Below are 23,801 nucleotides of genomic sequence, written 5' to 3'. Positions count from 1 at the left end.
CCTTAAGGCTGCAGAGTGGTGTTATATGGGATTGCTTAAGTCCAAATTGACCAAAACATGTCCCTGGCTTTTACATTCTACTATTTGTTTTCAGATCATGATCTGCAACTTTGTAAGTGTTCTAAGGGAAAGGCTGAGAAATGCAGCCTTGAAAGATGTGAGAGAGAATGTGAGCAGTGCCTTTTATCCAGCTATTAAAATTTTGAATGGTGTAACTACAGGTAAGCAGATAAATGCCTAAAGTTGTATTTCCCAAAATGTGGTAGATAGTAATCAACAAATGTGTGAAAAGGGCACCTTCACTGCATACCTTTGAGAAAGCTGAATTCTACAAAGTTAAATTCATTTCTCTACTGCAGGATTTCTAGAGCCTTTAATATGTTCTGAGGGAGATACAATATACAATGTTTTTCCAGTTAATGTGTAAAATATGACACTTTTTCACAGAATATTTCTTAGGACTAATGTTCAGAGAAAACCTATTGGGAAACACTGGGCTAAAGTATAAATATCAATTAACAAATGTCTCCAGGTGGCTCTTGTCCATCCTTTATCAAAAGCAGATGAAATTATTCTTGTCTTATTCATAATTCCTACCAAAGTCATAGGACGAATCTAAATAAAAATAATAAGTTATATACCTATCCCTCACCATTTGCTCTGGTCAGGGAAAAAAGAATATGCTTTTTAGATGGTCTGGGACACATGCCCATCCCTAATGTCCCCACCTCTGGGAAGGTGGGAAAGGCAGTGGGGTCAGCTGTACCCACATGGACTAAGTGAAAAGTCATTGGCTAATATATTGGCATAATAATACCTACTTTATATGATTGTTGGTATTAAATGAGATAATGTATCTAAAGCACTTTAGCACAGTGCCTGGCTCATAGGAAGTGGTAAGTGGTGACTGCTATAACAATGACATCAACATCATCACACCCTATTTATTCAGGGCATGTCATCTTTAACCCACCTAATCTAGAGCAACTGCCTCTCAACTGACCTATCTATAATCCTGTCTGATAATTCCTTAAACTGCATTTAAATTATCTTTCAAAAGTTCTTATCTGAGCATGCCCTACTCCCTATAGAACTCTAGAATAAAGTTCAAACATTTGCCCACGGAAAGGTCTCTCTGTTGCCTGGCAAAAGTCTACATTTCCAAGTTCATCTTCCACCTGGTCCCATGGTCTCTACATTTCAGCTCCACTGCACCCGTTGTCCCTGAAGACACCATATACTCTCATTCATCTGTCGGTTTAATCACATCATATGTTCCTGCTATTCCCTGAAAATGGGATATACTTCCCTTCACTACAACTACAAGAAGGTTTCAAGGCCAACTCAATTACTATCTGCCCTTGATATCCCCAGTCAGACTTAATCACTTTCCCCTCTCTGCTTCCATATGCTTTTCACCTCTATTATAGCACTTTTCACACATTCTCATATAACAATTCCTTATGCCTGTGTCTATTTCCATGCATTACTCAGGACTGCCTGTTACAAGTGATAGACACCTAATTCAAACTTGCTTGGCTAAAAATATGAAGGTTAAATTGAAAATATCCTGGGTGACTCATGCAATTCATAAACTACATGAATTACCAAACTTCAAAGAAGACCAGAGATACGCCCAGATACACCCTCTGAAAAAAGCTACAACCACAGATAAAATGCCAATTTTGTTCCAAAGACAAACCCTCATCACAGTTTCTCTCTGTGGGTGGGGTTTCCTTTTCTCTATGAAGTGTATTGAGGTAAAATTTACATATAGAAAATACTTCCTTTTTAGTATACAGTTGTATGAGTTGTGACAAACACATACAGTCATGTAACCACCATTATAAACAAGATACAGAATGATCCTATGACTCTCTGAAACTCCTCTTTATACTCAAACTCTCCCTGTAAGCTCACATCTTGGCAACCACTGACCCATTTTCTGTTCTCACCATTTTGCCTTTTCCAGAATGGCATATAAATTCATACGGTATGTAGCCTTATGAATCTGACTTCTTTCACTGAGCGTAATCATATTTGAGATTTATCCATGTTGTTGCATGTACCAATAATTTCTTGATCTTGTCTTACTACATTAACTAGGACCTCCAGTGTGATGTTGAACAGGAGTGGTGTGAGAGAATATCAGTGCTTTTTTTCCCCAACGTTAGGGGGAAAGTGTTCAGTAATCCATTATTAAGTATGAGGTTAGCTGTATGTATTTTTGTACATACCCTTTATCAGGTTGATGAAGTCTCCTATTCCTACCTTGTTGAAAGATTTATTATTGTTGTTTTAAGTCATGCATAGATATTAAATTTTATAAAAAAAAATTTGCCTCTATTGTAAATATTATGTTTTTCTCTGTTAGAGAAATATCTGCTGATATGATGAGTAACACTGATTTTTGAATGTTGAACCAGCATTGCATTTCCAGGATAAACCCCACTTAGTCATAATGTGTTATCCTTTTTATATATTGTTGGACTCAATTTTCTAGTATTTTGATGATGTTACTGTTTTTCTGTTTTCTTGTTCCCTGACTTACTGAGAGTGTTGAATTCTCCATGTTCATGAGAGATACTGATTTTTAGTTTTATTTGTAATATGCTTTCTGGTTTTGGTGTTGAGGTAAAATGAGTTGACAAGAGTTCTTTCTATTTTCTGGAAGACTTTGTGTAGATTTGTTCAGGATTATTCAGGTTATCTATTTACTCTTACATGAGCTTTTTGATAGTTTGTTTTTCAGGTAATTTGTCCATGTCATCTGAGTTATTGAATGTATGAACATAGATGTTTGCAATAACCCCTTCTCTTTTTAGTGTCTGTAGAATCAACAGTGATGTTCTTTCTTTCATTTCTGACATTAGTCATTTTTTGTCTTCTCTTTTTTCCCCCTTGCTCAGTCTGGGTAGAGGTTTTTCAATTATATTAATCTTTTCAAAGTACCAGTATTTTGTTTCATTGATTGTCTGTATTTTTCTTCTTTTAAAGTCTATAGTTCAGTGTATTTTATTATATTCAGAGCTGTGGAACCATAACCACAATCTAATTTTAGAACATTTTAGTAACCCCAATAAGAAACCCCAGACCCCATCAGCAGTATCCCACCCCCCTGTCTAGTTCTAGGTACCTATTAATCAACTTTTTTTTTTGAATTTTTTTTGAATTGTCTCTATTTTCTTGTTTTTAATTTTTATCTCTACATTTATCTTTATTTTTCCCTTCATTCTGTTTGCTTTGAGGTTTAATTTGTTTCTCTTCTAGATTCTCAAGGCTTAGATCATAGGTTTGAGATGTTTCTTCTCTTCTAATATAAGCTTTTGATTCCATAAATTGCACATATAGCATGCTTTAGATTCATCCCACAAAGTTTGATGTGTTGCATCATTTTCATTTAACTCAAACTGTTTCCTAATTTCCTTTGTGACTTCCTTTTTAACACATGGATTATTTAGAAGTTATGTTGTTTACTTTCCAAAATATGTATGGATTTTCCAGATATCTTCCTATTATGTATTTCTAGCTTAATTCCATTATGGTTGGAGAACATACTCTATAATTACAATCTTTTAAATTTCTTTAGGTTTGTTTTATAGCCCAGAACATGGTCTCCCATGAATGTTCTATATGCCTTTGAACAGTATGCATATTCTTTTGTTGTTAAGTAGAGTGTTCTGTAAGAGTCAACTAGTTCAAGTTGTTTGATAGTGTCTGTTGTCTTCTATATCCTTACTGTTTTTCTGTTCTCTTGTTCTCTGAATTATTGAGAGTGTTGAATTCTCCAGCTATAATTGTGGATTTATCTATTTCTGCTTCCAGTTCTATCAATTTTTTCTCTTAGGTGCATACATTTTTAGGATCATTATGACTTAGAGATTGAATTCTTTGTTATGTAATATGCATGGGTAGGTTCTGAAGTCCACCATGGCTTCCTCACCCACAGAGATCATAAGCAAGGCCAAATCCTGAGTTTCACATTTTGTCCCCCATCACCAGAGGTTAACTCTTTCCCAGGTAAACTTAAAAATGTACTCAGATGACCCACAGTTTGAGTTAGGTGCTCAACTCAGGAACAATCAACAGTAACAAGGTGGCAGAGTCTGTAAGAACATGGCATCTACCCTGTAAATTGTACAGTTGGAATGAAAAAAGGAGCAGTTCACAGGGGGAGGGATGCTGGGAAGATACTAAAAGTGTCTGCCATGCTCTCTTCTAAATCTTAAAAATGCTGAAGGCATAGACATTTGTCATATTGGTCATGTTTATTCTACAGAATCTAGCAAAATATCCACCAAGGAAGGTTTGGCCAAGGGCTTTGTTTTGACTGCTTGTTTCTCCCTCTGTCTAGTCCTGTTTCTTTCCTTTCTCTAATAGGTGGTAATGCTGAGAGCACTTCCTGGTACACTTCCTGTACCCTGATCTCCATCTGAGTCTGTTTCCCAGCAACCTGACTTGTGACACAAGATTCTCTTTTAAGACTCTAATAAAAGATATAGTTCTGCTTGGAAAAATATGACCACATAAACATTCAACTTGAAATAAATTTAGGACATTCACAGCACTCTGATTTTCACCATGAACCCAAAGAAAATGGTTTAAATCTCTAATTTTTAAAAGATATTTATAACTTGCCTAAGATTATATGATGACTCAGTGGGAAAACTAGAACTAAATTCTTGTTTCTACTCACATAGTCAATTACATTTTCCACCGTCTTAAGAAATTTGGGGAATTTGCCTGTTTCTATATTTTAATTACTCAAATTAATAAATTGATAAATATGGAAAACATATCATGTTCCAGGTACTGTGCTTAATGTTTGTCCTGCATTATTTCATTTAGTCCTCAGAGAAAACTTTTGAAGTAGACACAATTATCTTCATTTTGCAAATGATGGAAATGAGGCTATGTCAAAGTAACTTTCCAGAGGCAGTATGAGAGTCAACATCTGGATCCCATTGTCTTTCTATAGAGCCTGTTCTCCTAACAGCAATACTACATACACACATTGGAAATGTTCTGTGTATAATACATTTTATTGATTTTTCCACATATTACAAATCTATAAAATAGGAAGCCTACACAAAATTTGAAAACCTGAACTCATTCCAAATGTTGGAATTAACTCATTAACTCAGGAAATAGCATTTATTGAGTGCTTACTATGTACCAGGAGTCTCAATCAACAATAACCTAGGAAGATACAGTCTGTGTGTGTAAGGAGCTTAAAGTCTATCAGGGATACAGATACTAAATTATTATAAGTGTAATTTTAGTTTAACTCATGCTAACTTTAATTTTTGTATCAAATTATGGTAAAAATAAAAAAAGTACAGAATGCTATAAAGGCTTTTAACAGGGCAACCTAAAATAGAATTAGGGAGTTAGGAGAGGCTTTCCTAAGAAGTGATATTCAGGCTGAGAACTAACAATGATTACAGAAAGGTCCAGTGAAATGCGAGGAAGTAATGTGTTTGGCAGATCAAATAGGGATGGAAGACACAGGTCTCTATTTCAGTGAAGGATAACCTTGTACCAGGTTTCTGAGTAGCTTTGATTACCCTTGCCTCCATCTGTTCTATTTTGAGCATGTTTTAACTTATTTGTACCATGTTTTTACCATATGTGTTCTCTTCTTCAGTTCTGTAATTATTCTCCATTATGAATGGAAATGAAATCTTGTTAGTAGTTCTCCTTTTCTTTCTGGTTCAGGCAGTCATCTCTGTGGAATGACTTGAAGAAAATGCTGAAAGCAGTCTTTATCCCACTCTCCACCACCTAACTCATCAACACACAGAGCTGTATAAAACCTCCCACCGAACCACTTCACTCATTTAATTATAACCCTCCATGGTCCTCATGGAGAGGCAAATCCTCCTAAGAGTGACCGTAAATGAAGCCCCTAGATCAGGCTGAATGATTTAATTACATTTTCTGCTTTCCTTATGACCCAGATGAATAGGTGTCAGCAACCTGTCCCTTACTTTTGAAAGGTTGTGAATCCCTGATGTAGCCCAAGTCTCAGAACCTAGTTTTTCCCTGCGCTGTGACTGTGAATGCTCCAATTCTGTCTCTGGTACTTTTCAGTGTCACTCAGAAAGGTACAAAACAGTGTTCAAGCTGTTGATAAGGGTGTTCTGTACTCTCCTGGAAGTGTAGCCAGGTACTTCCACAGCCAGCCAATGGACCTTCAGATCTTAGAAGAATGGCTACTCCTGAAACCACTCAATCCAACTCGGCTCCCTGCTAGGTCCACTTGATGAGAATGGTCTAAATTTAATATGTGACCTGAGAAAATGGGAAAAGCACAACACAGACAAGTATTTGGGAGAAAAATAATTCTGCAGAGATCTTTCAATTTCCATAGGCCTCATTTTTCTCAACTGTAAAATAAGGTAATGGGACTAGACTCAAAGATCTCTTCCAGCTGGGGTGACCAACTTTTCCAGGTTTGCCTGAGATGATTCTGATTTTAAAACTGAACATCTCATCTCCCAGAGACCTTCTCAGTTCCTGGTGATGTAAGATAGTTGGTCACCCAGCTTTATCCTCTGGTCCATAAGTAAGTCTTAACTCATCACTTGATACAAACGTATTTAAATTCACTTTGGTTTAAATAGTAATAGTCTCAACTTTATGATATTTAATTTCAGCAGAAATGAAAATATTTTTGTTTTACTTCTCACATAGCCTTTAGTCCTTATACATTGTTCATTTAGGTAATTTAGGTAAATGGGTTCTAATAGAGTTGAAGGTTGAGGGTTTTCTTGGGGGTTTTTTTGGCTTGTGAAATTCTTGGATATACCACATTACTTGTTTTGATTGACTGTGGTATGACATCTTTCAAAAGTGGCAGAGCACAGTGACATGATGTCATCAGCTATCTTCTCAAGAGCTGTTCTCCCAGCACCACTTATCTGACAGGGCAAAACACTTCACAAAATCTACAACTAAGGGTCACAGGTATTTGTAACTGCTATAAAAACCATCAGCTGTTATTTGATATTAATATCAATGTAATTATTTCTGTGGCTCTTCCAAATTCATTCCATTTGTAGTCTCTGCTTAGAAAGGAAGCAATGACATCATCCTTAGCTACTATTCTGACATCAGTCATAGTGTCTAAAACCCTTGTTTTCTTCACAAAAGAGAGAAATCAGATGACCTTTGCTCTGATCTTTGACTTGATATTTACAAAAGCTAATTATGGGGTGGGCCAACTCTCCTTTATCATTCAGAGACATTTGGTTAAGGTCTACTCTTTAAATTAAAAAAAGAAAAAGTCATTCAGGAGACTGTTTAGGGCTGTATACAGTATGATGAAATCTAGAAAGCGATAGTTAATTTAGAATTTTGGCCGTCAGCATCGATTTTCTCAAAACCAATCAAGTAGAACATGGGAGTCGATATAAGTTAGTCATTAAAATCAGTGTTTCAACGAACAATACAGAATCAGTCATCTGATGGTCTGGTGGTTAGAGGTCAGAGAGATACACAGTCTGACAGCTTCAGCATTAAAACCTCTGCAGTTTCCAACAGCACACCCTCTGCTACTGCATCAGCAAGAAAAGAACTGCAGGCAACTGTGCATTACTTAAACTCTAAAGGTTGCTTGGCTAATAAGGACTGGCCCTAAGATTGAGTGCAGTCATATATCCCCATAGTGCACATAGCTTGTTTATTTACCTTTAATATAGTCTTTATGCTTATAAATAGAGATTTTAGAAGGGTAAGATTTCAGAAGAGGAAAAAAAATGGATTTGGCAATTAAAACTATGACGGAGGCACACAGCATTTCTCTTCCTCCCCAGGCTTCTCCTGGCAATCTTTTTCTCAGGGTAAAAGTAGAGGTCTGATTCCTTTTGTTCATTCCAGCCACCGCCCTTTAGCAATCTGTGTCTGAGCAAGACTGCCACGCCCAATCGTGGGACAAAGGCAGAAATAGGGGAACTCTGGATACAGAGACAGCCCGACTTCATCTACAGATGTGTAATATATTTGTCTCAATGACATGAAGGTGCAAATAAGTTGCTATCTTTGCAAATGAACAATTAAAACAGGGCACTTAAAATATATGTATGTTCTAAAATGTAATCTGATAAAAGTATTCTTTTCCTAGAAAGAAATGTATATGGCCAAAGGGTGCTCTGATTTTCAGAAAAAGGGTGAATGCTGCCCCCTTTTGACTGTTAAGAGCTATGGATACCATGCAGCCTTAAACTGGAATCATACATAATGCAATGGATGGGCTGCAGGAATAAAGATACTATTTCTGTAATGAGAAATCTGATTAAATCTTGGAAACTGGAAATCAGAAGGGAATTCAAAGTTTATCTAGTAAAACTCTTAATGGGCCTTTACTAGCTTCCTGGAAGATTGTTCATCCTTCATCCAGCTTCCTACATCATTATAATTTTGCCTCTTTTATAGACTTAATTCTTCCTGTATTAATCATTTGAGTTTATTGCTCTGTTTCTCCCACTAGTGATAGACTCCTTGAGATCCTAGGCCATGTATTCTTTTGCCTATGTCAGTGTCACAGTACCTACAAAGACTAGTGCTTGGTGGCTGTTCAAAAAATATGTTTATTGAAAGCAAATGTCTAGCTGAGGTCAAGATCATAGTCTAGTTATGAATGGTTCTCACTGAGCAAAGCTAATGAGTCTATCTGGGGCTTAAAGTCAGAGTATTCACAGAAGTGGTGTCATACTTTAATCCAAGAACCCTAGACTTTTTGAGCAAATATCCCCAGTAAATTTTATGTTTATTTATAGATTATATGGATCTAATACTGAACGATTATGTTATACACGTCAAAAATACACACACAAAAAAATTAAACAAGATGAAAAACTTATTAACACTCCACACATATAACATTGAGTGAAACAAACTAGACACAAAAGAGTGCATACAGTATGATTCCATTGACATAAAACTCAAAAAACAGGCATAACTAATGTATAGCATTAGAAGTCAGTCTAGTGATTACCTTTGGGGGAGTACTGATTAGAGGGAAGAACATGATGGAGTTCTAAGATGCTACTAACATTTTATTTCTTGATCTTGATGCTAGCTGCACAGATGTTTCAGTTTGTGAAAATTAATTAAACTATACACTTATGTGCACTTATCTGTATATACCTCATTTAAAAAGATTTTTAAACAATATTTTTCTCAAACTCCAGGAGACTGACTTGCATATTTCCTAGGGTACATGCTCACTATTTCGGATACCTCTGCTCTAATTAACAAGGTTAATCAAACTTTTTCAGGTCCTGGTCAGACAGAAAGACCTCTTCCATCTATGGAAATTCTCTAGCTGCAATGCCTCTGCATCAGTTCCTAGTTGCTATAGCAACTACAGGGCACTTCTCTTCCTTGAGAACGAGTTTGTTCATCTTCCTACCATCTCAGGTCTGTAACATCATTGCTCACTTGGTAAATTCATTTCATGCATGTGAGCCTATCTTCTGGGGCGAAGGCAAACACTTTCATAATGAAGAACCTCATGTTTGCCTCCCACAGCCTCAGATTTCCCATCTGTAAAATGGGAAGTAGACTTCATGGCTTTGTGGGGAGGGTTTACTACATTAAAATGTGAAAAGGACAGGACTTGGCAACTTATTGACCCTTTAATACATTTATTTAAGAAATTTTCTAAATTATTAGGGAAAATGTCCTGCTCCATAAGTCAGAGGACCCACATCCTAGACCTGGTTTTACCAGTCATTTGATGAAACCTCCAGTATTAAGTACATCACTAAATGTCTTAGTTACTTCAACTGTAAAATGACCAGATGAGCTTCAAGTCTCAATGGTAAACACTTAGATGTGAATAAAGACTAAAAGAACAATACAGAACTCTGCCAGCCAGTGAGCAGAGATTCAATGTATCCCTGCTGCGTGATTAGAATTTTATGACTTGCTGGCCAGTTGCTTCCTTGGTTTTTCACTTTATTACTACAATATCCTGTGATAGTATAATTTCCTGTTTTCTCCCCTGCCTTCCTTTTACTTTACTTAACCACATTGTGTTGCTGGACCATGAAGTTTTAAGGAAAGGATTCTTGAGGCGACGTTAAGCCCTTTGTGACTGACTGGTTAGCCCTCCTAACAGGATGTGTCCTCTGACACACTTGAGGAAAATGATGGTAGTGAGAGCAAACAAAAATGATTTGGCCTGTGTTAAAAGATACAGCAAGGAGAGGATGCTTTTTTTTTTTTTTTTTTTTTGCGGTACACGGGTCTCTCACTGTTGTGGCCTCTCCCGTTGTGGAGCACAGCCTCCGCAGACGCGCAGGCTCAGCGGCCATGGCTCACGGGCCCAGCCGCTCTGCGGCATGTGGGATCTTCCCGGACCGGGGCACAAACCCGTGTCCCCTGCATCGGCAGGCGGACTCTCAACCACTGCGCCACTAGGGAAGCCCGGAGAGGATGTTTTAAAAGGAAATACGTTGGTTATTAAATTTGCAGAAGCAAAGTAGAACAATGCAAACCAATTGCTATAAAAAATGAACTGGAGATGATGCTATTCAAGAAAAATCTGTGGAATATTTTAAGCATAAGGTTAGCTAGAAAACTGGGAGCTTAGACCTTAGGTATTGGGTTGGCCAAAAAGTTCATTTGGGTTTTCCATAAGAGCTTACAGAAAAACCCAAATGAACTTTTTGGCCAACCCAATATAAATCTGCTTTTAGAGAATAGTCAAGTCCTAAAAGCAAGGAGGAACACTGCTTGAGGTAGATGGGCACAGCTCCAGAAAATACATTAATGCCCAAACATAAATGTTTAGTAATTGTACATATGTGAAAAGATATAAAAGGGATCAGAAGGTATACAAAGATGCTATGGCTTGTTTAAAACTCTGAAACAATTGAATAGAAGAACTAAAGAATAAACAAAGGACTATGGAACTGTTTATATGCAGCCTTTCATATTTATCTCATTAATATACTTGAGATAAAGAGCTGGGTAAAACTAGGATTAGATGATGTTAAGGACAGAGTGATGGATGAATGTAACTGCAAAGAAGAAATATGAGAAAAAAAGAAAATGGGAGATTAGAGTTAGCTTTCAAAGACAACAGAGTAACAGAAAGAAGCAACCCAAGATAAATATTCTTGTAGAGAAGAACAGATAACAACAACAACAAAAAAAACAGGTATTTTCATCTGGGGAAGGCTGAGAGGCCAACACAAATGTCAGAACTGTCCATGGGAAAGGGCAGGGCTGTGATGAGCGAGGCTAACTCCCACTTGGGAGGATGATTGCTTAAAGCTTACTTTGGAGAATCCACCATTTGAATACTACCTAGATTCAGGTGTATACATTTCTTTAACAAATTATAAAGATTTCTTCAGAGAACTTGACTTTGTCATGTAAGGCAAGAATTTTCTGGCTGGTTGGAAAACCTTATCAACTCCTAAAGCTGTATACTCCATTAAAGTACATATGTGAGACATTGGCAAGGGGTTTCTGTGTGTCCTGAATATAAAAAGAACTCTCTATTAGGTGAAATATCTCCTACAGCGGTGCTTCTTAAACTGTGTTGTAAATATGAACCACAGGGGGATCTTGTTAAAATGAAGATCCCTATTCACTAAGTTTAGAGCCTGAGATTCTACATTTCTAAGAAGTTCCTGGGTGATGTCCATACCTGGATGTTGGTGCTTGGCCGTACTTTCAGTATTAAACATGCACATTTTAAAAGGGGAAAGAAACATTAACAGTATGAGACAAATACCAAATCACTATTAATTCCAGCTAGAAACTGAATGGTTCATTTAAGAAACAAAGATAACTAGATATAATTCCAGCCCTCCAGAAGTTCACTATCTATTTGAAGAGACATTGTATTGTTTGTAGCTGTTCACATGACTAAGCACCATAACAGAGATATGAATATGGTGCTTTGCAGCACAGAGACAGAGACCTGACTAACAAGGTAGAAAAACAAAAATAAACACTGTATACAAAAGCACAGAGGCCAGGAACTGCAAGTAATTTAGTATTGCTTAAATGCAGAATTTATTTAGAAGAGTCAAGTAGATGAGATTGGACAGGTAGGCACAGATCACTAAAGGCTTGGTTTTCCATCCTGAGGCATTTAGACATTATCTAATAAGCAATGTTAAGCAGTAAAGGGAACACACTGACATAATTAGATTTGTGTGTTTAAAAAGTCATTCCTACTACAGTATACAGTATGGGTCATAAGTGTGGGTGGAGTCAGAGGTGGAAAAACTATTGTAATAGTCCCAGGAGAAAATAATAGGAGCTTGAATAAATCAGTGGAAGTGGGAATAAAGAGGGAGGTGCAGATTCAAGAGATATGTATTTTAGCAAGCTGCCAGAGTACAAACCAAGACACAAGATGAAGCACTACAACAAAGAAACCTTCACATAAAGAAAGGATATTCTTCCCATGCTTACATTGCAGAAATAAGTTAACAGAGGGTCATATATTTTAACTTGTGTCAATGATGTAAGTATCACTTTTGAGCAAGAGAATGATGATGACAAAATGATACATAAGATGGACTAGAATTTTAACATAAAAGAGCTAGAAACATCACATGCTATCTTGGCATCTGAAAAGATAGGATGTAAAGAAGCAGCCAGTTTTTGCAACCGAACATCAAGAAAATCTTTGTCCTAAGTATGTAAAGGAAGTGAAAGTCTACTTAATAACAAACTGGATAAATAGTGAGAGCCTGAATTAACCATCAAACAAGAAACATTCTGGAGAGGGACTTCGAAAAATTATAAATACACAATAGATGTTACCTCAGGCTCCACTGATCTGAAAAGATTTCTTTTTTAATTACCGTATGTGGGTCATGACAGCAACCGAAAACTGCTTTCTGACTCAGGCCCTCATTAACATCATCCATGGAAGAGCCTTTCCTTGTTCCCTCCCAGAAGGGATGAGAAATAGTTCCTGAACAGCTAGCACCCGGTAAATTCACCATAAGTAGCTATGGGCCAAGCAGCTCCACACCCTGGCCTCTGCTTCAGGACTGCTTCCTTCTTTTCAGTACTGCCTCCCTTGGCATTAGCCTGTGCTACAAGCACTGCAGCTACGTTCGTTCTCCCACTTTTACGTTCCTGGACCCAATTCAAACATGGGGGGGATGGTTTCCGCATACCAACAAGCAATTCCCTGATACCACCTGGGTATCCTACTATTCAACTCAATTCTGACTCTGTCTATCTGGAGATAGCATCAGATTCCATAGGTTAAGGGTCCAGTCCCACTAGACTGTCTGCCCCAGCCACCCCAACACACACACACACACACACACACACACACACACACACTTCAGACACTAGTTGCAAGCCCAGGTTGTTACCTGTGCTTCTGACCGACTGGCTATAGATCAGAGGTTCCCATGACCCCCTCTCCTTGGGTTCAATTTATTTGCTAGAGTGGTTCACAGAACTCAGAAAAACAGTTTACTTACATTCACCAGTTTATTGTAAAAGGATGATAAAGGATACAGATGAACATCCTGATGGAAGAGATGTGTACGGCAAGGTATGTGAGAAGAGGTGGATCTTCCATGCCCTCTCCGGGTGCACCGCTCTCCTCAGATGTCCATGTGTTTAACAACCCAGAAGGTCTCAGAAGCCTATCCTCTTGGACTTATATGGAGGTTTCATTACATAGGCATGATTGATTAAATCATTGGCCATTGATGACGGATTCAATCTCCAGTCCCTCTTCCCCTGTGAGGGTGGGTGTTGGAACTGAAGGTTCCAATCCTCCAATCACATGGTTGGTTCTCCTGGCAACCAGCCCCCATCCTTAGGTGGGGTCCAAAAGTCACCTCATTAACATAACAAGAGACACCTTTGTCTCTTCAGCACCTAGGAAATTCCAAGGGTTTTAGAAGCTCTTTGCCAGAAGCAACAGAGACAAAGACCAAATATATATTTCTTATTATAAATCACAATATCACACTCCAGAACATACGTATCAGCCTCTAGTGTGCAGAAGGTGGGAGAAGTCCTTGACTCTTGTGACGTGCAGCAGCCCTTTGCCCACTCTTCTGTCACAGGACTCTGCTCCCACTGGCATCATCTTCTTTTGCATCCCATCTTTACTCCCAAAGAAGATTTGTTTCTATCCTTACCACATTTCCATGCCCTCTACCACTGGCTTCAGTTCCAACTCCTACCTAAGGACCCCAGCTGCACAGCAAAATGCCATAATAAGAACTGATATTGCTGCAGCTGAGGTCATTTTGATTGGAAAAAAACCTAGTACCCAACTGAAGTTAGAAAAATAAAGTGCTATCTATAAGAAATGATTCATATCAGGCTAAGTCTGCCGGGTATTGTACTTCAAATCCAAGCTGTATAAGTCATGGTGGTTGCTAGAACTAGCCCTAGTCGTAAGTGAACCTTATTCATTAAGAGGAAAAACTACTTCTTCAAATGTCAACAACTTCTTAATGAATGAATATATCTTTTCTTTCTACATTAGCTTTTGTGATACTAGACTCTTCCAGTTCTCCTTCTGTGCCTGTTTTCTATTGGTGTTACAACACACTGTCATAAACATAGCAGCTTAAAAGACCACCAATTTTATTACCTCACAATGAGTGGGTCAGAAGTCTGGGCCCAGAGTAGCTCATCTGGATTCTCTGCTCAGGGTCTCACAAGGCAGAAATCAAGGTGTCTGCTCCACTCTTACCTGAAGGCTGTGGGGAAGATTCTACTTCTAAACTTATTCTGGTTGTTGACAGAATTCAGTTCCTTGTGGCTACAGAGATTCAGTTCTCTGTTTTCTTGCATAACCCCCTTCATCCTCAAACCAATAAGGACATTTCTAATCCTTCTTGGGCTTAGAATATTTTACTTCCCCTTCTACTACCAGACAGCGACCTCTGTTTTTAAGGGCTCATATAATTAGATTGGGTCTACCTGGCCATCCATCAGGATAAGCCCCCTATTTTAAGATTACATCATAGTAAGCACTTTTAAAAGCTGGTGATTATTTTAAAAAAATAAAGTTTAAAAGAATTAAAAAGAAAAAATTACATACTGAGACTTTCTCAGCTTAACCCTACAGAAACACTTTTACTAAATTGGGAAGGTGGTCTAGCAGAGTTGTTAAAGAACTGTCCGGTTCAGATTCTAGCTCTGCCACTTATTAACTATGTGGCCTGGCTTAAAACTGCTTAACTTTTCCTCACCTGTACACCTGGGATAATGTCAGAACCTACCTCATGGGGCTGTTATTGGGGATTAAATCAGTTAACATCTGTAAAGAATTTAGAACAAGACTTGGCACATAATATGTGCTATATAAACATTTAATAAATTCTAAAATGGCTAATTTAATTTGTCCTCAACTTTTATCGAGGTTTAACACTGTTGGTATAATAATTGGGATTGACATATGTACACCAATATGTATAAAATTGATAGCTAATAAGAACATGCTGTATTAAAAAATAAATAAAATAAAATTCAAAAAAACAAAAAATGAGCAGAAGACCTAAATAGACATTTCACCAAGGAAGACATTCAGATGGCCAAGAGGCATAATAAAATATGCTCAACATCACTAATTATTAGAGAAATGCAAATCAAGACTACAATGAGCTATCACCTCACACGCTGGTCAGAACGGCCATTATCAAAAAATCTAGAAACAATAAATGTTGGAAAGGGTGTGGTGAAAAGGGAACCCTCCTGCACTGTTGGTGGGAATGTAAATTGACACAACCACTATGGAAAACAGTATGGAGGTTCCTGAAAAAACTAAAAATAGAACTACCATATGACCCAGCAATCCCACTACTGGGCATATACCCAGAGAATACCATAATTCAAAAAGAGTCATGTACCAAATGTTCACTGCAGCACTATTTACAATAGCCAGGACATGGAACCAACCTAAGTGTCTGTCCATCGAAAGATGAAAGGATAAAGAAGATGTGGCACATATATACAATGGAATATTAGCCATAAAAAGAAACGAAACTGAGTTATTTGTAGTGAGGTGGATGGGCCTAGAGTCTGTCATACAGAGTGAAGTAAGTCAGAAAGAGAAAAACAAACACCGTATGCTAACGCATATATACGGAATCTAAAAAAAAAGAAAAAGGTTCCGACGAACCTAGGGGCAGGACAGGAATAAAGATGCAGACATAGAGAATGGACTTGAGGACACGGGGTGGGAGGAGGAAGCTGGGGCGAAGTGAAAGAGTGGCATCGACATATATACACTACTGAATGTAAAATAGATAGCTAGTGGGAAGCAGCAGCATAGCACAGGGAGATCAGCTCTGTGCTTTGCGATGACCTAGAGGGGTGGGATAGGGAGGGTGGGAGGGAGGCTTAAGAGGGAGAGGATATGGGACTTAGGTATACATATGGCTGATTCACTTTGGTGTACAACAGAAGCTAACACAGTATTGTGAAGCAATTATACTCCAATAAAAATCTACTAAAAAAAAATCTTAAACTGGATATTAGCAGTGGTCATCCCTTCTATGAATATCAGGGATTTCCAACTCTGAGAGAAAAAAAGAATGGTTTTATTCAAGCTAGGGGTTTCTTAGCCCTTCCATAAATCAGCATTATTAAACTATACTTTTGCGAATAGAGGACCTATCTTTATTATGACTGTCCTACTTGTAGTAAACCAACAGGTAAAATCTTAAACTTTTGAAAGTCCTCATAGAGCCTTATGAAACTTTTACTTCCACCAATGTTCTCCCTCCTTCCCCAGAACACAGAATTGTGCAATAGGTTCAAGTCCACAACACAGCAGCATTTACAGGCATCTTCATTATCTCATTCTTTCTCAGACATTCAGGAATGTGTCCCAACCGATCGATGTAGACTCTGTGCTCAGGAATGCTATGCTGTCAATAGCAGAAAAAAGGAATGAAATACCAGCAGAATTGGGGCAAAGGGAATTAACTTGTCAGTAGGGCTGGTCCCCAAAGAGGAGTACAAATTTGAACCCAGTCCAGGCTTATGCTGATACTCAGGGGATTCCTAAGAAGACAGGGCACTATACAAAGAGTCTCTGGATAGTAGCTATACTCATCATTGGGCAAATATTTTGGTTGCAGTTAGGTTAGTCCAGTTTGAAAGAGGGCCTGAAAGTAAGACCCAGCCCCAGGGAAAGCAGATTAACAGAAAAAAAGAAAGAGAATCAGAGCACCAGGTAAGTGGCGCAGAGGTTAAAGCCACAGCTACAGTCCCAGCAGGAAGGTGGACTGCACACTGCAAAGGAAGTAAAACCCTGGCACATGGACTCATTATACATGTTGAATATTACTGGGCAGATCGCCCCTCACGGCGAAAGCCAGTGGCAAAGGACTTTACCCAGGACACTAAAACTCGGACTGGAGGCCACCTGCTATTTCTAGGCCCTATCTGCTTGTTAATTTCAGCAATTAATATTTGTTTTCCACTGGTTCAGGTAGTTGCAAAATTGAGCCTATAGGAGAAAGGCTGTTGGAGCTTGCATCCTAAGTAATATACATCCCAGAGCTAACGAGGGTCATAGGACTAGGAGACGACGTGCATACAGAACAGCAATACTCATAGACACTACTTCACAGAAATTAGAATGCCTTCTTTTCAAGGCAGAGGTGTGCTGAGTGATTTTTTAAAAATCTGTTTATTTATTCCTTTGTCCTTGTGAACATACCCACATCTTTTTTTCAATCAAGATTTCTCAGCTACAACTCTCTTATATAACATTTTATGAACATATTGTATCTTTAACCCTCTCTTGAGAACAGGCTTAAAAATGAATGACAAGCAATTCATTTGGTTAATTGATATACTGCAAGGTATCCATCCTATTTCCTTACTAAAGGCACACAAACTGTCTATAGTAACAGCAACTATCTTAGTCAGCTCAGGCTGCTGTAACAAGTTACCACAGACTGGTGGCTTAAACCAAAGCATTTATTTCTCAGAGCTTGGAGGCTGGAAAGTCCAAGATCAAGGTGCAAGCAGATTCAGTTCTGGTGAGAACCCCCTTCCTTGTCTGCAGATGCGTGTCTTCTCTCTGTATCCTCCACATGGTGGAGAGCAGAGAGAGAAAGAGAGCAAGCTCTTACGTCTCTTCTCATAAGAGTACTAATCTTATTCGTGAGGACTCCACCCTCAAGATCTAATTACCTCCCAAAGGCCTTACCTCCTAATACCATCATATTGGGGATTAGTATTTCAACCTATGAATTCTGGGGGACAAAAACATTCAATCCATAACAGTAACATAATCATCTATCTGGCTGCTTTCCTTAGCATTTCTCTTCTACTCCCTGCTAAGGTCACTGAAGGCCATCAACATGTGTATTCCTCTGGTTGGGAAAAATTGAGCGGCTCAGGTAACAGCCAACCTACCTTACTGCTAATCTTGCTCTATGTTTATTAAAAAGGACCCAGAACTTCAAAATTGGGAGTAATTTCATGTGCAGATGATTAGATGTATAAGTGGTTAGTAGTGATAATTGAGATCCTGTCTCACATCTGTGACCAACCACCCACTTCCTATCAGAATTCCAGTGATTGGTCTGTCTTACTTTCTGTGCCTAATTGATTACACTGGTAAATACATTTCTCTGTTCATTTATTCAAGAACTATTAAATAAAATCTACTCTGTGCCAGCCATTATTCTAGGTACTAGGATACAACAGTGAGTAAAACAGACAAATTTTCTGTCCTTGGGACTAACATTCTAATTGAAGAGTTATCAGGGAGAGCAGTATAGCTGGAGCAGCGTGTGCAAGGAAGAAACTGGAAACAGATGAAGTAAGAGATTTAGTAAAGGGTCAGATAACATAAGACCTTGCAGATCATGGTAAGGAGTTTAGATTTTATTCTTCAGTGGTACGGGAAGCTACTGACCAGTTTTGAGCATGAAAGTAACATGCCTTAGTTTACATTTTAAAAGTGTCACTCTAGCTGCGACGTGGAAAAGTTAGAGTGGAAGCAAAAAGAAAGATTAGGAAGCTATTGCAATTGTCCAAGGTAGAGATGGTGATGGTTTAGAATAGACTGAGGCAATTGAGATGGAAATGGTTGACTTCTGGCTAAATTTTTAGGGCAGAACCGACAGAACTTGCTAATAAATAGAATGTGAGAAGGGAAAAAATAAAGGGGACAATTCCTAGGTTTTTACTTGAGCAACTGCATGAAAAGATGTGCCATTTGCTACAGAAGCATTAAGTTTGGGAGATTCAGTTTTGGATTTTGAATACAGTAAGTTTGAGATGCCTAATGTCTCAGAAGTCTAATAAGACATTTAGATGCAGATATCAAATAGGAAGTTGGATAAAGTCTGGAAGAGAGGGGAGAATCATGATGGAGAGAGGCATCTGGGAGTCACTAGTGGACTTGTGTAAATATTTAAGAAAATATATTTATTACTATGTTCCAGGGAAGAAGAATCTATTTCCTTGTGATGTAAGTATGGTCTATTTATTTGCAGTGCAAGTCCCAACCCAGAGCCTGTATTAGTTATATTCTTTTGATTGCAGGCATCAGAAACTGTCTCTGGATAGTTCAAGCAGAAAGAAAATTCATTGAAAGGAATCTTTCAGTTCTCTCACAGAATGAAAGGAAAAGTTGAAAGCCTCCACTCAGGAAGGGCAGCAACCAAGGCCTCACCAGAGACCATAGTGATAAGAGTTTGAGGAACTGCCATTAATACCATTCAGCTCCAATGACTTTATGTCTACCAGAGCCACAGTCACATCCTGCAAAACTATGCCCTTCCCATGCCCAATTCCCTCTATTAAACAAAAGGGTTGACATAAATACTTGCAATTCAAAGTATGGTCCCTGGAACAACAGCTTGTTTGGAATGTGAATCTGAGGTCCCACACCTTAGACTATCATCAGAATTTTCATTTTAACAAGATACCCAAGTGATTCTTATGCATATTAAAGTTTGAGAAACACTGAACTGAATGGTTTTTCAGCCATAAAACTCTCTGGTTGTCTGAACTGGTCAGGTGTTTTCATATATCAGCTTCATTGTGGAAGGCTTTTTTTTGGATTTCTACCCATATAAACTTTATTTAAAATAGAATTATAAATAGTTTTGTATTAAATGATCACAAAATAGTTAAATTGTATGTTTAGCGTACACCTTGGTCATATACAGGTAGGTTACAATATGTTGTAAAAACATTATAAACTTCTTGTAGTACATCTCATGACCCTTTTCAGGAAGTTCAGAGTTACTCTTGAGGCAAACTGTTCTGGTGATCGATATACTCATTGTATGTAATTCAGTCTTTTAAGACTTATAGATTTGATATTCTGACTGTGTATAAGTGCTCTAAAGTAGTCTTTTATGTATACTACATAGCTGCTTTCATTGATCAGAATTCTACATTTGTAGTGGTCTAGTATTTATACTTTGTCATTTTTTATGACAATATTCTTGGGAACACTATCTACCTATTATAAAATAATAAGAATGAATGGAAACCTATAAATACTAATGCCATTGTTTGAGGAAAAGCCATGACAATTTTTATGTGACGGAAGTAAACATTGGCAGCTCATTAAAATTTTGGCTCAAAGTTGCAGTCCAGAAAGCCAATAAGGTCTTGAATGGAATGTAACCTGCCTATGAACTCACAATCCCCCTAAATAACTTCCACGATCCCTCAAATAACCTTGTTCAAAGAATTCTTCTAGAAATGTACCTAAAAGATATGACTTAACAAAAATCTGTCATTTTAAAAGTAGATCAGCTATTGAAACTTACTCATTAGCATTGTTTCTTGAAACATAGACCTTAAACCTCTTATATTAGATATAAGAATCACCTGGGAAGCTTATTAAAATACAGAATCTGTGACCCACTCAGACCTAACAAATCAGACTCTCTGGGGGTGGGGTCCAGGAATCTGCATTTAAAAATAGTTCCTTAGGTGAGTCTGATCACAGGAAGGTTTGAGGATTACTGTACTAAACATTAAATTTTCAAGTTTGGTTTTCCACTGACATTAGTGTCAATTTCCAATGACTGAGTAAAGCATTCTCCTTTATAGTTTACCACATCACACTTACTCTAACTCTCCCTGCTTCACATTGGAATGCCATTTTGACACATACATGGCTTAATTTTTTTCTCTCTTTCCAAAGGCTTTAAACAAATATTTCTTCTTGACAACTCATTAATACAATATATGCTAAGGCACAGCATTTCCAGAACACCTAAGAATATTGCCTTGGCTACGATTACGAATCACTTTTTACAGAGGGTCACTGATCCACAGTGTGGGGGAAGGAGGAAAAAAAAAAAAGGAAAAAGAAACCACAAAAGGAGAGATCAATTTAATATTTTTAAATAGAAAAATATTCACGTTTTAAAATTTAAGATAATTCTTGATGCTTTTTGTTATTTTTTGTAATATATGATTGTTAAATCCACAATAAAGAGAAGGTAGAAGTTCTCTCATTATCTAACGCTTCATATGAAACAATATGGATATCTCTATAGTGCTTCTATAGGGCTTAGCACTTAGAAGGGACACAAAATATACAGATTGTTTGAATGAATAAATGGCATATACAATATGTACATTTTTACATACTTTCTTGAATTTGATTATTTACTGGTTATCAATAAATAACAGAATTTTTCTATAACAATAGAAATCTAATATTCTGTTATATTTGTTGTATCATAATTCATTTAACCAATTCTCTACTAATGGACATTACTTTCAATTTTATACTACTAAAGGCAATTCTGAAACAAACAGCTGTACAAATATCTGGTTATTTTTGACAGACAAATACCTGAAGTGGAATTGCAGAATCAAAACTTACGTATATTTAAAACTTTAATATATGTTGTCCTCTTAAAATGTTGATTCAATACTATTATAAGTTATTATTATTTTCCCCCAATGGATATCTTTGTCAATCTGATAGTCAATAAATATAATCTCATTATTTTAATTATTACTAGTACTTAATTACTAGTGAGAATATATCTATTTTATAAATTGATTAGCCCACTTGTATTGCTTTTATGAATTGCTTGTTCATAATCTTTAACACATTTTTCTAAGAGAATGGATCAGGAAATTTTAAATTCTAATTGATAAATATAGCACCACAGCAAAACACCAGTGTTTATAATCACAGAAGAAGGAAGACACACATAGAAAACTGAAATCAGATAAAAATTGAGAAAGCCATACATAACATGAAACACAGAAAGACAATGAGAAAGAGGACAAAGTCATATAGTAGAGGAATACATCGAACTGGACATAGAAACAGAGAACACAGACCTGATATACATCTAGACAGACAGACATGCAGACACAAAGACACATGGAGACACACACTAATAAAGGCAGAGACAAAGATCACAATAGAGACACCCAGAGAAAAAATAGACTGGGCATACATATATAGGCATAGAAAATGACACATAATCAGATGAGTATACATAGTGGTATATAGAGAGAAAGTCACATGAAAAAATACAGCACAAACACATGGAGAAAAAACACCTACACACAAAAATACAGAAAGGAGAGATGCAAGAAACGACATGCAGAAAGCCAACTTAGCAATATGGGGAAGGCAAAATCAGAGAGGAGGACTTCATGAACTAAAACTCTTTAATATGGTCTTTAAAGATGTGCCTACTAAAGCCTTTTTAATTTATGTGGCCTTATCATCTCTGATAAGCCAGAGTTAAGGTACTATTTTTATTCTTTCTTCTGTAGATCACATCATCTAAAATCAAGGACCACATATAATCACAGGCTTAGGTTTCCCTCTTTATTTTGGAAAAATAAAAAAATGAACCCTACTAATAAAACATACACAAAATAAAACAAATTATTTTATCTATTCCACATAAATGTACAAATAATTTATCCATTTTCTTTCTTCATTTAGACACAGTCATGGAATATGAAAAATAACTTAAAAATGATGAAATCCTATATAAGAACCACAGGTCTCACTAAAGCTACTTCTTTTACTAGATACTAATGCTAAAATGATCCTAACAAATTTAACATTTTCTGAATTACTGTTGGGAAGGAGATGAAGGAAAAAGCTAAAATAGCAACTGAGAATCAAGCATTCTGAAGAGATTATGGTAAAGTCAATCTAATTTGTTTATTAAGTTCCATTCTCTGAGAAGAAAGAAAGTTCAGAACTCACTGGTTTTTATAGCCACCTTACTATCAAGGTAATCAAATCAACTGCGTGGAAATTCTATCAAACACTCATCAATCAACCATTATCAATGATCAAAAACAAACAAACAAAGAGACTTAGCTAGAAAACCATCAATTCAGCCTTGATATACAGACACTGCCAAAGTATTGCAGGGATGCATAAATATTTTGAAATATGTTTAAATAATGTGTCTTGACTGCCAGTAAAATTTTTCCAAGCAAATGTTATTGAAAATGTTTGGGCTATCCACAAATGTTTTTATAAGCATTCCTACTAGGCAACTACTGAAGCCTCAGAAAAAATTCTGGCCAGCAGGAGAATTCATAAAAAGTGCTGAATAGAAGGTGATCTAAGGAAATGTAGACAGAAATATCTGAACTGTTGGGATGGTTCAAAAACACATGTATGTTTCATGAAAGCTTTTGAAACAAATAGTTCTGGCTAAAAACAAACATTTGGACAGTGTGGACGCACCCAACAAAAATGTTTGTTTGCTGATACTAACATTTTAGTTGGCATGTATTTGCCAGAGCAGAAGTGGGCAAAAATAAGATAAATGCATGCATCTCACAGAAGGCAAAATTAC

Source organism: Leucopleurus acutus (genome assembly GCF_964270905.1).
Source record: "Leucopleurus acutus genome assembly, chromosome: 5".
In the NCBI taxonomy this organism is placed as follows: domain Eukaryota; kingdom Metazoa; phylum Chordata; class Mammalia; order Artiodactyla; family Delphinidae; genus Leucopleurus; species Leucopleurus acutus.
The sequence above is the reverse complement of the archived record's forward strand: the minus strand, read 5'-3'. Positions refer to the sequence as shown.